Source organism: Narcine bancroftii, chromosome 2, assembly GCF_036971445.1.
Source record: "Narcine bancroftii isolate sNarBan1 chromosome 2, sNarBan1.hap1, whole genome shotgun sequence".
NCBI lineage: Eukaryota > Metazoa > Chordata > Chondrichthyes > Torpediniformes > Narcinidae > Narcine > Narcine bancroftii.
This window is the reverse complement of record NC_091470.1, coordinates 46695463-46713132: the sequence shown is the minus strand read 5'-3', so window position 1 is coordinate 46713132 and position 17670 is coordinate 46695463. Positions and strand designations below refer to the sequence as shown.

Genomic DNA, 17670 nt, shown 5'->3' with positions numbered 1-17670 from the left:
TTACTAAAGTCCAAATAGACAACATCCACAGCTTTCCCTTCATCAACCTTTTTTGTAACTCCCTCAAAGAACTCAATCAGGTTTGTTAAGCATGATCTACCCCTGACAAAACCATGCTGATTACTCCCTATCAATCCCTGTACCTCCAAAAATTTGTAAATAGCATCCCTCAGAACACTTTCCATCAACTTGCCCACCACAGACATCAGACTTACAGGCCTATCATTCCCAGGTTTGCATTTGGACCCTTTCTTAAACAGAGGAACCACATGCGCCACCCTCCAATCCTTTGGCACCATCCCCATGGCCAGTGACATCCTAAATATCTCTGTTAATGGCCCCACTAACTGTCCACTAGCCTCCCTGAGTGTCCTAGGGAATATTTTGTCCGGTCCGGGAGATTTATCCACCTTTATCTTTTTTAACACAGCCATCACTACCTCCTCGGTTATCCTTATATGCTTCATGACCTCCCCACTATTTTTCTTTACTTCAACTGGTTCAACATTTTTTTCCCTAGTGAATACCGAGGCAAAGAAATCATTCAAAATTTCCCCCATTTCCTCAGACTTCTCACTCAGCCTACCCTCGCTATCTACAAGGGGTCCAATTTTATCTCTCACTAATCTTTTACTTTTAATGTACTTATAGAAACCCTTTGGATTTATTTTTACTCTGTCAGCCAAAGCCTCTTCATGCCTTTTTTTGGCCTTTCTAATTTCTTTCTTAAGATTCCTTCTACAGTCATTGTAGTCCTCCTTCAACTTCTCAGCTCCTTGCTCTTTATACCTCTTGTACACCTCCCTTTTATTCCTAACCAAATTTCCAATATTCCTTGAAAACCAAGCCTCCCTATGACTTCCAGCCTTTCCTTTGATCCACACTGGGACATAACTACTCTGTACCCTCAAAATTTCTTTTTTGAATATTCTCCATTTTTCATTAACATCCTTACCTGAAAATATCCTGTCCCACTCAATACTCCCCAAATCCCTTCTTATTCCTTCGAAATTTGTTCTTTTCCAATCCAGAACCTCAACTTTATGCCTCTCCTTGCTCTTCCCTAAAACTACCTAAAACTAACAGAATTATGATCACTAGACCCAATTGGTTCTCCAACATTAATGTCCGATACCTGACCTAGCTCGTTCCCTAACAGGAGATCCAGTATTACATCGTCCCGAGTCGGTTCTTCTACTAACTGATTTAGAAAACAATCCTGAGCACATTTAACGAACTCCAGCCCATCCAGCCCTCTAACCGTATGGGTATCCCAATCAATGTGTGGGAAGTTAAAATCTCCCATGATCACTACCTTATGATTTTCACACATATACGTTATCTCCCTACAAATTTGTTCCTCTAATTTTCTTGGCCCATTTAGTGGTCTGTAATACACCCCTATTAGCACCCTCTTGCCTCCTCCACCCCTCAATTCCACCCAAACAGCCTCACTGGTCGATCCCTCCATACCATCCTGCCACTCCTCCTCCTTTTTTACCCCCTGATCTATCACATCTAAAATAAATATATCCTGGAATATTAAGTTGCCAGTCCTGCCCCTCCTGTAGCCAGGTCTCACTAATTGCCACAATATCGCGACCCCAAGTATCTATCCATGCTCTCAGCTCATCTACCTTGTTCACTATGCTTCTTGCATTAAAATATATGCATCTCAGAGAATGACCCTCACATATATTCTCTTTTTTACCTTCTACCCTAATCTCCATCCTACCTTTATCTTTTTTATTCCTATCTAGGTGGCCATACTCCCTGGACACTGCTCTCACACTCTGTTCCCCACCCCCCTGCCAAACTAGTTTAAACCTTCCCCCACAGCTCTAGCAAATCTGCTTGCCATCACATTGGTCCCCCTCCAGTTCAAGTGGAGTCCGTCCCTCTTGTACAGGTCCGACCTTCCCCAGAAGAGATCCCAATGATCCAGAAATCTTATCCCTTGCCCCCTGCACCATCTCTTTAGCCACGCATTCATCCTCCACATCCTCCTATTTCTACCCTCACTAGCTCGTGGCACGGGCAGCAATCCAGAAATTACTACCTTGGAGGTCCTGTTTTTTAACTTCCTACCTAATTCTACATAATCCTGTTTCAGGACCTCATCCCCACTTCTAACTAAGTCATTGGTTCCCACATGGACCATGACTTCTGGCTGTTCTCCTTCCCCTTGCAGAATGCTATGTACTCGATCAGAGATATCCCTGACCCTGGCACCAGGGAGGCAACATACCAACCTGGATCCCCGATCTCGTCCCACAAACCTTCTATCTGTCTCTCTGACTAATGAGTCCCCAACTACAAGAATCCTATTCTTATCCTTCTTTCCCTTTTGAACCTCAGGGGCAGCCCCTGTGCCAGATACCTGACCCCTACGACTCGTCCCTGATAGGCTGTTGCCCCCCAGAAGTATCCAAAGCTGAATACATGTTGCTGAGGGGCACTTCCACAGGGGTACTCTGCACTGGTGCTCTCCCTCCTTTCCTCACAGTGTCCTATCCAGATGCATTATTGCTTGGAACAGGAAATGCCATGCCCAAGAATGCAATAATACGCTCTCCTTCCCCCCTCTCATTGAGCAGAAGATATGTGCGCTTGAGAATATGAACCTTCAGATTCATGGACACCTTTCCTGGTTGTTATCAGACACTTAGATGGGCCTCTCATTCGTAAAAGATGATGCCCCTGCACTATTTAATTGTACTTTTCTCTATACCCTGGACTTTTGTCTGAGTAACACTGCACTTTTGTTATTGCATTGCCTATTCTACTTAAGTGTGGGCTGACTTGCCTGCATAGTACACAAATCAAAGCTTTTTGTTGTATCTTGGTACATGTGAGAACAAAAAAGTTCAATTGAGTGTGTCTGAGCCACTTAGAAGGCACCTCATTAACATTGCCATCGTGTTGCTGTTTTTGATCATGGGGAAGGGATTATTTGTGTGAAGTCGTAGGATAGGGGTGAGATGTCAAATTAATACTTCTTATCGGTCTTACGGAGGAGATCAGAGAAACCATGGAGTGGAAGAAATGAATGGCATGGTTGTAGAATCATGTAGGACCTACTTCTTGGCAATTCTAATTCTTGGCAATTGGAGCATAGTAAAGTGGACAAATCCCCAGGGCTTGATAAAATGGATCTTCATACCCTGAGGGAAGCTAGAAAAGAAATTACGGAGGCTCTTGTTGAAATGCTTGTATCATTTTTAGCCTTCGATGAGTTGTTAGAAGAGTGGAGAGTGGGTAATGTGTTGTATTTAAAAAGGGCAACAAGGACAAGACCGGGAACTACAGGATAGAGAGCTTGACGTGTTTTTACTTCAAATACGGTGTCTAGAAACTTTTGTGCTTGACATCAGTGGTTGGAAAGTTGCTGGAGAGGATTCTGTGAGATCAGATCTACGAGTGTTTTGATATTCAAAGACTGATTGGATGTAGCTAATGTGGATTTGTGTGTGATAGATTGTATCTCATAAATTTGTTCTTTGAACAAGTGACAAAAACAATTGATGAGGGCAGGCAATTTATGTTATATGGATATATATCACAGCATGTTGGCTGCAAGGTTAAATAACATTGGATGCAATGTGAGATTTCCTGTTGGATTCAAATCTGGTTCAGTGGAAGGAGGCAGTGGGAAGTGGCAGAAGAATGTTTTTCTGATGAACAAACTGAGTCCAGTGGGGTGCCGTAGGGGTCCACTGCTGTTTGTCACCTATTATTAACGATTAAGATGGTAATTTTGTTAACTTGGTGAATAAATTTGTGGTTGGCATCAAAGTTGTTTTTTAACACACACACACACACACACACACACACACACACACACACACACACACACACACACACACACACACACACACACACACACTGATATTGGAGAGTTAAAAAAATTTTTTATATGTATATATTCTCTCCCTCCCTCCCTTTCACATTATAAATCCACACACTGTCAGGGCTCACATTTGTGTTGACCATAAAATAATTCTATATAGGGAAGTTGCTTGCATTTATACTATAACAACATTTATTAATGTCCTTTTTATTATTCTATTTATAATTACCATTGGGTCTATATATGATCCAAATATAGGTGCCATATCTTAATAAATATGTCATATTTATACTTTAAGTTGTATGTAATTTTTTCCATAGGTATATCATCTCAGCTGTCCGTCATGCCATATGTAGAGGGGAGTCAGATTTCCAAGTAATTGCAATACATTTCTTAGCCATTGCTAAGGCTATTTTACCAAATGGAATTTGGTTAATTTACTGCTATTTCAATAAAGTTGCCATAAAGATACAGCTCTGGGTCATCCACAAAGGCCACCCCTGTTATCCTTTTTAATATTTCAGTTTTATTCTGCCAGAAAGGTCTCAACTTCACACATGACCACATGGCATGTAATAACATTCCTATTTCTGTCCCACACCTAAAACGCATTTCTGATATTTCAGATTTTGATTTATGCAACTTCTGTGGAGTGAGATATAATTGATGTAGGAAATTATATTGCACTAAACCATATCTTGCATTAATAATTGATGTCATGCTATCCAAATACCAATTAGACCAACGTCTTTCCATTATTGTAACATCTAGATCTGACTCCCATCTCCATCCCCCTCTCTCTCTCTCTCTCTCTCTCTCTATGTCGATCTTAACTGGAGAAAGCAAAAGAAAGTCCCATTAGCTGCTCTTTATTTCTTAATTGTTCAAAAGACTTGAGACTTCCCCCCTCCCCCATATAACAATTATGGATATATCTTATTCCTTTAGCACACTATGAATTCAATATTTTGTAACCCAGATTCATAGGCATCAATACATTTTTACAGAATGGTGTTCTTAATGATATACCTGCTTTTTTTTACAATACACTAATTTATTTCTTGCCATATTCTAATAATATGTATTAATATAGGGTTATCTCTCTTCTTTGTTATTAATTGAACCTTTACTTGTAAATAAAGTCCTTTGCTGTCTCTTCTTTTTGAATTTCATCCCATTCGGATTAAAAAAGAATGATTAAAATTCTACTTGTGCTGATACGTAGTATTTTTACAGTCCAGAAATCTAAGTCCTCCCAGTGTATAAAACAGTGTTAGCTTTTCCAATGGCATTCTCAGAACTTTGTTATTCCATAGGAATTGCCTTTTGTAACTATTCAATAATTTAAAGACATTTTAAGGTAGTGCAATAGAAAACAATTGAAAAAGATATTGTAATTTTGGCACCACCACTTTACTTCCTGTAAATCTTTCTCTTTTCTTCTAAAAGATGAGTGTAATTAAATTTATATGTTCTGTAAATTATGTCATTATTCTTAAGTATTTGCTTCTGTCTGTCTTCCATTTGAATCTTCTACTTTTTTGATATCTTTCATAATCAAAATTTTTCAATGGCATTATCTCGCTTTTATCCATATTTATTTTATAACCTAATATTCTTTCATATTTTTCTAATATTGTTCATAATTTTATCAAAGATTTAGCTGGGTTAGACATATATAATAGCACATCATCAGCAAATGAGCTAATTTTGTGTTCTTCCTGTCCATCTTTGATCAGGATCTCTCCTTATTATCTCTGCCAGTAGCTCAATGGCTAGGATAAAAAGCACTGGACACAGAGGACACCCCTGTCTACTTGACATACTCAAGGGAAAAACCACTGACATCTGATTGATGGTTATAATTTTGGCTTGTAGTTTATGATGAAGAGATTTTATCCAGTTTATAAATTTTCTGCCTATACCAAATTTTTACAATCTTTTAAATAGGAAAGACCATTCTAATCGGTCGAATGGTTTTACTGCATTAGAAATTAGATACATCTTTGATTTTCCCATATGTATTAAATAGTCTACTTGGACTATTTGAAGAATGCCTTCCTTTGACAAATCCCACCTGGTCTGTATGTATTAATGTTGGTAGATATTGTCCCAATCTATTGGCTAATGCCTTTGCCAATATTGTATAATCAGCCTTCACAAGTGATGTAGGTCTATATGATGAAGTTATTAATGGGTCTCTACTTTTCTTTGGAGGCTCTGTAATCATAGCAGTTGAGAAAGATTCTGAGTGGGTCTGGGTCTTCACCGCCTGGTCTAATATCTTTAAATTGCCTGTAGAACTCTGGAAGAAACCCATCCTCCCCCAGAGATTTGTTAGCTTGCAAAGTACCAAAAGCATGGTAGGGGCCGAGAGAGTTTTGCAGAACAGGGAGTCTGAAATGTATCACCTCTCATTTCTCTGGAGTACATTCCATCTGCTATTGCTCCAGCCAACTCTCCAACTGATCTATACCCCTCTGTATTCTTGCACAACATTCACTAAATACTCCACTATTTTTTGAGTAAGCTTACTGATCAAACCACAGGCATTATCAAGCAAGCAAGATTGGTGAAATCCAGAGTAGGTCCTTTGCAATCGGAATCAGGGGAATATATAATGGGGAATAAGGAAATGGCAGACCAATTAAATTCTTACTTTAGTTCTGTTTTTACAAGAGAGGATACATCCCAAGGATGTTGGGAAACATAGAGACTAATGCAAGGGAGGAACTGAAAGAAATCAGTATCTCTAAGGACATGGTCTTGGGGAAATTGATGGGATTGAAGGCAGATAAATCCCAAGGGCCTGATAATCTACATCCGAGGGTACTTAAGGAAGTGGCCATTCAGATAGCAGATGCTTTAAGAATTATTTTCCAGAACTCGATAGACTCAGGATCAGTACCCATGGATTGGAGGGTAGCTAATGTTACCCCACTATTTAAAAAGGGGGTAGAGAAAAAGCGGGGAATTATCGGCCGGTGAGCCTTACATCAGTAGTGGGCAAAATGATGGAATCCATTATTAAGGATGTAATAGCGGAGCATATGACTAGCAGAGAAGGGATCGGATGGAGTCAACATGGATTTACAAAAGGTAAATCGTGCTTGACAAATCTATTGGAATTCTTTGAGATGGTGACAGGTAAAATAGATGGGGGAGAGTCAGTGGATGTGGTGTACCTGGACTTCCAAAAGGGCTTCGATAAGGTCCCGCATAAACGACTGGCTTCCAAAATCAAGGCTCATGGGATTGGGGGAAAAGTATTGATGTGGATTGAGAACTGGCTGGCAGGTAGAAGACAGAGTTGGGATAAATGGCTCATTTTCTGAGTGGCAGGCGGTGACCAGTGGGGTACCACAGGGATCTGTACTGGGACCCCAGCTGTTGACAATTTACATTAATGATCTGGATGAGGGGATTGGATGTAATATCTCCAAATTTGCAGATGACACTAAGATAGGAGGGGTTGTGTGCACGGAAGAGGGTGTCAGGAAGCTCCAGTGTGATTTGGATAAATTGAGGGACTGGGCAGATACATGGCAAATGCGTTACAATGTGGATAAATGTGAGGTTATCCAGTTTGGTAATATAAACCGGAGGGCAGATTACTATTTGAATGGCAATAGATTAAGAGATGGGGAAGTGCAGAGAGACCTAGGGGTACTTGTACATCAGTCTCTGAAGGCGAGCATGCAGGTACAGCAGGCGGTTAAAAAGGCAAATGGTATGTTGGCCTTCATATCAAGAGGGTTTGAGTATAAGAACAAGGATACCTTACTGCAGCTGTACAGGGCCTTGGTGAGACCACACCTGGAGTATTGTGTGCACTTTTGGTCACCTTATCTAAGGAAGGATGTTCTTGCAATGGAGGGAGTGCAGAGGCGATTCACCAGGCTGAGACCTGGAATGGCAGGAATGACTTATGAGGAAAGATTGCGCAAATTGGGATTGTACTCCCTGGAGTTTAGAAGATTGAGAGGGGATTTCATAGAGACATATAAAATTCTGGCAGGACTGGACAGAATGGATGCAGATGGGATGTTTCCAATGATGGGAAAATCCAGAACCCGGGGCCAGGGTTTGAGGATAATAGGCAAACGATTTAGGACCGAGATGAGGAGGAATTTCTTTACCCAGAGGGTGGTGAATCTGTGGAATTCATTGCCACAGAGGGCAGTAGAGGCAGGTTCATTAAATCTATTTAAGAGGGAATTAGATCTATTTCTTCAGCATAAGGGTATTAAAGGTTACGGAGAGAAGGCGGGGACGGGGTACTGAACTTTAAGATCAGCCATGATCTCGTTGAATGGCGGAGCAGGCTCGAAGGGTCGAATGACCTACTCCTGCTCCTATCTTCTATGTTTCTAAGTCAATTATATGACAAAATTGTGTTTATTTCTTTTGGTGAGCTACCTGTGATTGACTGCGTAATGCCTTCACTGAGACCTGGTGCCTGACAACAAATGATACCAAGAAAGGGAAGCCTATTCTTCAGAGATAGTTATATCTTTGATGGCAGCTTCATTCAAGGACTGTGGCAAGTATGTAATTTTATTTCTGACCACAATTTCCTGGCCAAGCTGAATTTCTGTGAGGTTTTGAGAAGCAGGAACATAATATAAAAATTTAAAGTTGTGTTTTTTTCTAAAATAAAACTTTATGGTCTTGATGATGTTTTGAAGAACTCTATCCAAGTTTCAGGTGCTATAATGATTTATGTTGGTACTAGAAACCTTGAAAAGATAAATTCTTCAGTCAGATCTGGAGGCTGGATATTATGTTAGGGTTTGGAGCAAAATGTTTCCTATCTATTCCACAGTCTTGTTCCAAAAATCTTGTTATGATAGTATAAGATGATGCTGGAAAATAGGGTTTGGATAATTCAATGTAAAACAAATATAGAGCCCTCCATAATGTTTGAGACAAAGACACTTTTTTCCTTTATTTTCTCCTGTGCTCCACAGTTTTAAATTTGTGATCAAACAATTCACATGTATTTAAAGTGCACATTCCAGATTTTATTCAAGGTTATTTCTATACATTTTGATTTGACTTTACAATTTAGAATTTACAGCACCTTCGCTTTCAGGCACTTTAATATTTGGGACATAGCATTAGTATGTATATTAAAGTTTAGCACTTTGTTGCATATCCCTTGCATTCCATGATTGCTTGAAGTCAAAGAAATCACAAGGTGATGAGTATGTTCTCTGGTGATGCACAGCCAGGCCTCTACTACAGCCTTCTTCTGCCTGTTTTGGGGGCTCAACTCCTTAAGCTGTCTCCTCAGCATATGAAAGGCCTAGTCAATTAACTTTAGATGGGGTGACTGACTTGGCCATTCAAGAATTTTCCAGCGTTGTAGCTCTGGAAAAACTCCATTGTTGCTTTAGCAGTGTGTTTGGGATCACTGTCTTGCTGTAAGATGAAGCGCCGTCCAAAGAGTTTGGAGGCATTGTTCGAACCTGAGCAGATGAAATGTTTTCTCTACACCTCTGAATTCATTTTGCTACTTCCATCAGCAATTACATCATCACTGAAGATAAATGCACCAGTGCCTGTGGCAGCTATACATGCCCAGGCCATAACACCCCCACCATATTTCACAGATGAGGTGGTATACTTTGGATCTTGGGCAGTTCCTTTACACCTCCATACTTTGCCCTTGCCATTAATCTGATACAGGTTCATCTTGGTCTCATCTGTCCACAAGACCTTTTTTCCATAATTCTGCAGGCTCTTTTAAATACTAAATACCGAACTCTAATTTGGTCATCCTTTCTGTGGCCAACTAATAGTTTGCATCTTGGAGTGTAGCCTCTGTATTTCTGTTCATTACGTCTTTTGCAGACAGTAGTCTTTGACACATTCATGCCTGCCTCCTGAAGAGTGTTTCTGATCTGTTGGGCAAGTGTTTGGGAATTTTTCTTCTTTCTTCTGTCATCAGCAGTGGAGATCTATCTTGGAAAACCAGTCCCTTTGCAATTACTGAGCTTTCCAGTACATTTTTTCTTCTTCATGATTTTCCAAACAGTTGATTTTGGTAACCCTAATGTTTTGGCGATGTCTCTTATTGTTCTACTTCAGTTTTTCAGCCTCATATTGGTTTATTTGACTTTCATTGGCACAACTCTGGTCCTCTTGTGAATAAATCTGGAATAGAAACATAGAAAAATAGGTGCAGGAGTAGGCCATTTGGCCCTTCAAGCCTACACCGCCATTCAATATGATCATGGCTGATCAGTATCTAGTTCCCGCCTTCTCCCCATACCCTTTGATCCACAGCCACAAGGGCCAAATCTAACCTCTTAAATATTGACAAGGAACTGGCCTTAACTTCTTCCTGTGACAAAGAATTCCACAGATCCACCACTCTCTGAGAGAAGAAATTTTTCCTCATCTCAGTCCTAAAAAACTTTCCCCTTATCCTTAAACTGTGACCCCCCTCAGTTCTGGTTTTTCCCAGCATTGGAAACAACCTTCCTGCGACTATTCTGTCTAATCCCTTAAGAATTTTATATGTTTCTATAAGATCTCCCCTCAATCTTCTAAATTCCAGAGAATACAAGCCTAGTCTATCCAACTTTTCTTCATATGTAAGTCCCTCCATCTTTGGTATCCATCTAGTGAATCTTCTCTGCACCCCCTCCATGGCGAGGATGTCCTTCCTCAGATAAGGAGATCAAAACTCCACACAGTACTCCAGATGTGGCCTCACCAAAGGCTTGTACAGCTGTAGCAGGATCTCTGTACTCAAATCCTCTTGCTATGAATGCCAACATAGCATTCACCTTCCTCACTGCCTGCTGCACATGCACGCCCACTTTCAATGACTGATGCACAGCAACACCAAAGCCTCTCTGCATCTTCCCTTTTCCTAAACCGATACCATTTAGATACCTTAGAACGTGCATGGGATATTGTGGGATATTGTGTTAGTGGTGCTTCCCCAGAATATTTGAGTGAGCACCTTGTGCGAGATTTAAATTTCTAATTTTACTGTTTTTCTTGATAGTGTATATTAATGCATAGTAATTTCAGGAGTCCAGCACACCAAAGGAAAGTATGTTGAAGGAACTCCTGGGCAAACTTTAAAACGGTAGGACTAACTACCTTGAACCTTGACCAAAAGTCGTTGTGCACCTTGGAGAACACAGAGTAGAAAATTGTATAATAGATGAAGCACCATCACCCATTTCTCAGATGCTAACTTGGCATTCTTGCAGAAGATATGAACACTGTCCAGCATTTAGGGGCTTGAGAATGCTCCAATAATTTAATCCAGTGATTTTTTCAAACTTTTTTTTCCCACTCCCATACTACCTATGCCATAGGCACTCTGTGATTAGTTAGAGATTACTTAACAATGGTATTGTGAGTGGGAAGGAAAGGTTGAGAATCACTGCTCTAGACCCAATTGTTACTGAAGTATTTTGCTTGAGAAAAATTGCCGTTGGCCCATTTCCTTTGAAGTTATGAAACCATACACATAATGAGTCAATTAGGTACAATTAAAACAGTGCTTTTCAAACTTTCCACTCACATACCACCATAAGCAATCTCTTACTAGCTATGGCATAGGAATTACTTAAGATGGTATGTGAGTGGAAAGAAAAAGTTTGAAAACCACTGATTTAATTAATTGGCCGGGGAAAAGATTATGAGAAAGATAAATGAAGAATTTGTCTCTGTTCATAGTGCAAGTTAAAGTCAAGGTCAGTATAAGCAAATGCCATCCACAATCATCTCTCTGTCTCTCTTTATTTCTTTGCTGTTGACATGTAAGCTGTTGAGTTAATGAGTGGGAACAATTATATCCTGGAGCATATTAACATTTCAAAGAAAGAGCAGTTGGAGATCTTCAAACACATAAGGTCTTTATATAGTGGAAAAAAATGTGAATGTAAAGGTTGTTATTCTCTGCCTTTACATCACTTCACCTACCTTTATAAAAATGCCGACATAGATGCTGGATGCAGACCCCAATTTATCTAATGGGGTAGTCCCAGAGGTGGAGCGCCTCGCTCCACCTCCCTCCATAAAGGCAATGCTGCTGAATGCAGCTGCTTAGGGGTGGGCTGATGATGCTGTCGGTCTGCAACCCAGGAGCCACCATCATGGCTCCCATGGTGATTGGTGCTGAGGTTAGGGCTCCCTCCTGCCACCTGGAAATGTCCTCTTCCCCTTCCCCTTCTGCCCCACCCTTCTTCACCAAGGCCACTGAAATCGATTTGCAGGAGGGCAGCGAGGAGCCAGGAATGGATATGCAAGGTGAGGAGGAGTAGGGAGAGTCCAGCCTAAAGAGTGTGGAGGCCCAGAGGGGGCATGGAGAGTAAGAGCTCGCTGAGCCACCAGGGCCAGAGGGCAAAGGGACTCAAGTGCTGAGCTCCACTGCCCGGGAAGAAGAAGGAGAGATCCTGAGGAGTGGACAAGGAAAAGCAGAGCTGGGAAGTCTGATGGATGAAAGAGACGAGCAAAGAGCCAGGCTTGGCTTGCCGGAAGGGCATCACCAAGCAGAAGAGCTGGGCCTCATGTTTTATAACAAGGACCCCTTTTTGTTCTCTTCTTCTTTCTTTTCTTTGGCTTGGATTCGTGGACGAAGATTTATGGAGGGGTAATGTCCACATCAGCTGCAGGCTCATTTGTGGCTGACAAGTCCGATGTGGGACAGGCAGACACGGTTTCAGCGGTTGCAAGGGAAAATTGGTGGGTTGGGGTTGGGTGTTGGGTTTTTCCTCCTTTGTCTTTTGTCAGAGAGGTGGGCTCTGCGGTCTTCTTCAAAGGAGGTTGCTGCCCGCCGAACTGTGAGGCGCCAAGATGCACGGTTTAAGGCGATATCAGCCCACTGGCGGTGGTCAATGTGGCAGGCACCAAGAGATTTCTTTAGGCAGTCCTTGTACCTCTTCTTTGATGCACCTCTGTCTCGGTGGCCAGTGGAGAGCTCGCCATATAACACGATCTTGGGAAGGCGATGGTCCTCCATTCTGGAGATGTGACCTACCCAGCGCAGTTGGATCTTCAGCAGCGTGGATTCGATGCTGTTGGCCTCTGCCATCTCGAGTACTTCGACGTTAGGGATGAAGTTGCTCCAATGAATGTTGAGGATGGAGCGGAGACAACGCTGGTGGAAGCGTTCTAGGAGCCGTAGGTGATGCCGGTAGAGGACCCATGATTCGGAGTCGAACAGGAGTGTGGGTATGACAATGGATATGTATATGCTAATCTTTGTGAGGTTTTTCAGTTGGTTGTTTTTCCAGACTCTTTTGTGCAGTCTTCCAAAGGCGCTATTTGCCTTGGCGAGTCTGTGGTCTATCTCGTTGTCGATCCTTGCATCCGATGAAATGGTGCAGCTGAGATAGGTAAACTGGTTGACCGTTTTGAGTTTTGTGTGCCTGATGGAGATGTGGGGGGTGCTGGTAGTCATGGTGGGGAGCTGGCTGATGGAGGACCTCAGTTTTCTTCAGGCTGACTTCCAGGCCAAATATTTTGGCAGTTTCCGCAAAACAGGACGTCAAGCGCTGAAGAGCTGGCTCTGAATGGGCAACTAAAGCGGCATCATCTGCAAAGAGTAGTTCACGGACAAGTTGCTCTTGTGTCTTGGTGTGAGCTTGCAGGTGCCTCAGATTGAAGAGACTGCCATCCATGCGGTACCGGATGTAAACAGCGTCTTCATTGTTGAGGTCTTTCATGGCTTTGTTCAGCATCATGCTGAAGATGATTGTTTGTTCTAATGCAGGATCAATGGCTGTCTTCATTACCCATAGTCCCTCACACAGCTGGAACCACTCTGTGTTTCCCAGAGTGGTTCCAGCTGTGTGGGGGAATATGGATAACGAAGATGGCCATTGCTCGGCACGTATGTTTGACCTCATGGTGACGGGTGGTCCTATTGCACCACTCGCCCAATCGCCCTCAGCTCTGGAGGATGGCTCCTGATGCAATGCTGGATCAGCCTTGGGCCTTCTCCATAAAAAAGGTAAGTTCACCTTTTTTCCTCATTGAGCCAGCTTCAGAGTGGTGTCGCTCCATAAAAAGGGCTATAAAGGTGGGTAAATTCCTGGGGCCTGACCAGGTGGATTCTAGGAAGTTATGGAGAAACAAAAAAAAGAGATAGCTGTGTCTCTGTAGAGTCTTTTGTACCTACATCAACCATAGGTGAGGTAGCAGAAGATTGGAGGGCTGGTGTGCCCATAGAAGGGCTAAAGAAATTAACCAAGAAAGTATAGGCTGGTGAGCAAAGTGAAAGGTGGCAAAGCTATTGAAAGGATTCTGTGGAACTGGGTTTATTGGAATTTGTTAAGGCAAGGACTGATTCAGTATATTCAGCTTGGTGTGTGTGGTAAATTATGTCTCATTATTTATTTATTTTAATAGATTGATGAGAGCAGGCTGGTAGATATTGTCTAAATGGACTTTAGCAATGCCCTTTTCAAAGTCCACATGGCTGGCTGATCTGGAAGGTTAGAACATATGAGATCCAGTGTGTGTTCACCAGTTGGATAGAAAATTGGCTTGGTGGTGGAAGGCAAAGGTAATGGAGAATATTGTTGAGCAGAGAGACCTCTGGATACAAGTCCATAGGTTACTTGAAAATGGGAACACTGATAGACAGGGTGGTGAGCAAAGCATATGACATGCTTGTTATCCTCAGCTGCAGCACTGAATACAAGAGGTGGGAAGTCATGTTATAGTTAGACAGAGCATTGGTTAGGCCACACTTCCAGTGTGTGCAGTTCTGGTCACAACGCTACAAGAAAGGTGCAATTAAGCTAGAGAGGATGCAGTAAAGATTCACATGGATGCTGGGTGTATTGGAGGCTTGAGTTGTCAGGAGAGACTGGATGGGCTGGGTCGGTCAATAGCCTTTCAACCTGCATATATTTGGAATATGGGAGGAAATCAGAGGGTCTGAGAATACCAGGGAGAAAATGCAAACTCCTCACACGCAGCACCAGAGATTAGGACTGAACATGAGCTGCTGGAGATCTGAAACAATGGTCATGCTAGCTGTATCATTGTCTGGTCTGGTATGAAGTCTTTTTAAATATTCTCTGTATATTGTGGAGGGAGTTTTAAAAAAGCCTCTCAAATTGTTCGTCCAACCCTCTAAATTACACATTCATGACTTCAACTGCTGTACTGGCATTGTATCTTTTATCAAGGTGCTGAGTTTTAAATTTTAAATATGATTTTTTTTAAAATTTACCTACACAGCACAGTAATGGGCCATTTCAGTCCACAAGTCTGTGTCGCACAATTTATACCTAATTAACTTACACCCCCAGTATATTTCAAATGATGGGAGGAAACCCATGCCGACATGGGGAGAATGTACAAACTCCTTATAGACAGCACGGGATTTGAACCCAAGTCCTGATTGCTGGTGCTATAAAGCCATTGCACTAACCGTTATGCCACCCAAAGTTACCAGAGAACATGCAAAAACATTTCTGTCTTGTCAACATTTTAGCAAAATGTGATTGTTCTGAGAATCAGTAATGACTTTGAGTCAAATAACTTCCTGTTGTGTTATTACTAAATTTGCCAAAATATGCTGCATCGTCAATTTATTTTTTTGCTGTCAGGGTTAATCAAACTGTCCTTCATCACTCCTCAGCCTTATTCCTGTCCTGGCTAGAGTAAGTTGTGTCAGAGATCTTATTTCACAAACAGTCATACTTTTTTAGTAATTCATATATAAATACTTTGGAAGAGCTCTATTATTAATCAGATAAATCCAACCTCAACTAAGTTTGTCAGGACTTTGGTGTCTAATATAGGAAATTACTCAATGAAAATAAATTGTCAGTGATGGACATCTTTGAACTTAATTTTGAACCACATGAATCTATCCACACAACGCATGCAGCCTAAAATTGTTGCAGCATTTAGTCATACTCGAACCACAGTGGCTTTAACAGTTAAAAATTCCTTAGTCTAAAATGGAGTAACAAAAATTCCCACATTTTTTCATTGTTATTTAATGTATTTTTTGATGTTAATCCCTGGGATTTTTAAAGGGCCAAATCAAGGCCAACTGATAGCCAAAGCACAGTCCAATGGTTCCCCCCTTGACCCTTCCATTGTCTAACTGACAAGACATTAAGATTCAATGAGTGTTAAATGTCAGGCCCCACAACTATATTAAATATTATATGTATGCAGGTACTCCCTGATTTATGACCATAATTGGGACTGAAGTATCTCGGAATGTAGGTAAGTTGGAATCTTGCCCACACCTGTGGAGTACCAAAGTCTTAAAGCAAACTTTTTAATCAAATTTTTTTTAATTGTAGATTTTCGTTGTATTTCACCAACTATAGCTTGTACATATTTTAAAAAATGTGGTCGTATGCACGGATGGACGTACTTGACTTCCTAAGTCAAGTAGGTCGTAAGTCAGGGAGTACCTGTATATGATTTTTTCATTTATTGAGGGTGGGGGGGGGTCTTTTTTGTGGGGCCCTAATTCAGCTGCACCATGGTAAATCCTGCACTGGAAAAAAAACTCTTGTGATGCCCCCTTCCCTTGGTTCCCTAAGGATGTGCTTATTTTGCTTAATGGTTAATGCAGGCCTGGGTTTTTACGTTATTTATTTTTAACACCAAAGTTTACTCTGGTTCTTTTTCTAAAACAAACTTAATTGATTTAAAGTTAATTCATTTTGGTTCTGTAGTACTCTTATTTCTGATTCAGAGAAGTTGAAATGTAATTAAGTTTTGCACTTCAATAGTTACATAGGGTGTGGTACATTATTGGAAATGACAGTTTTCAAATGGAATGTTAAACTTGTCAGCTTTTAGACTTAGTTGATGTCGAGGCACATTTCAAAGAAAAGCAGCTAGCTTTGATAACTTGGCCAATATTTCTATCTTAACTAATCCTACAGAGTAGAGGTGCAACTGCTATTGTGTTCATTTACAAATTGACTGCTGTATTTGACTACAAAACAAAAATTTCTTCACTTTGTAAAGCATATGTCAGTTATGATATGCATTGAGTATCTTCTCCAACTGTATTGATTTAATTTTGAAAAATTCTTTTTTCAGATAGTTCCACAAAATATTACAAATCTATAGTGATGTATTTAAATATCAATGAGCTCCAAAGCAGAATCTCAATTAAGTTATTTTTACATTTTTTTTCCATCTGAATTAAAGTATAACAGAGTTCAGCCACTTACCACAAACTTTCTGTTAAACCTTTGTTGGTTTTTGTCTTCTTCAAAGTGTGATTTAAGCCAAGTTTCTTCTGACAATTTTGTGTGTCACTTTTCCAGCATTGATGTACGATCTGAGCAACAAATCCAGCCAAAAGCTGCACTCCTTTCTAACCAGCATTGCTCATCAAGGGTGGAGCAACTTGGCTCCTCCTCTCCACTCTGGATTTGGAGCTTTGATTAGAAGAATTTTCCTCTGTTGCAAGACTACTGTGCAAATGCTACTTTGAATTCCTCTACAACTGGTCTGAAATAAGAGTGATGATTCATATTTCACTTCTGGATGAAATGCACATTCCAATGACATTCTCAACAAAAATATTCTGGCTTTTTTGAAAGTTGTGGAAATGTTATTATTTTTAAAATAAAACTGAGTCGTTTTAATGACTGTGGCAATTAGTGGATTGAAAATGATAAATCCCACAAAATAGTTTACTTTTAAAAAAAAAATTGAGTGCCATCGGATGTGTCAAGCTGAATTCATGTGCAGTATTTCTGGAATTGTTCAGGGGATTTAAAACAAAATGAATACATTACTAGCTGAACATGATCCGTGCAGCACAGAGAACACTCTGATGTTAATTCTCATTGTTT

The 17670-nt window shown here is 40.9% G+C and overlaps 1 protein-coding gene across 1 annotated transcript in view; it reads right to left on the bottom strand.

Annotated features, from left to right (window-relative positions):
* Window positions 1-17138, bottom strand: part of inf2 (inverted formin 2) — an 81035-nt gene extending 63897 nt beyond the window's left edge. Inside the window, exon 1 of the mRNA XM_069916554.1 lies at window positions 17041-17138. The gene's annotated coding sequence lies outside the window, so the exon portion shown is untranslated. The remainder of the gene's footprint in view (window positions 1-17040) is intronic.
* Window positions 17139-17670: the final 532 nt, after the last annotated feature.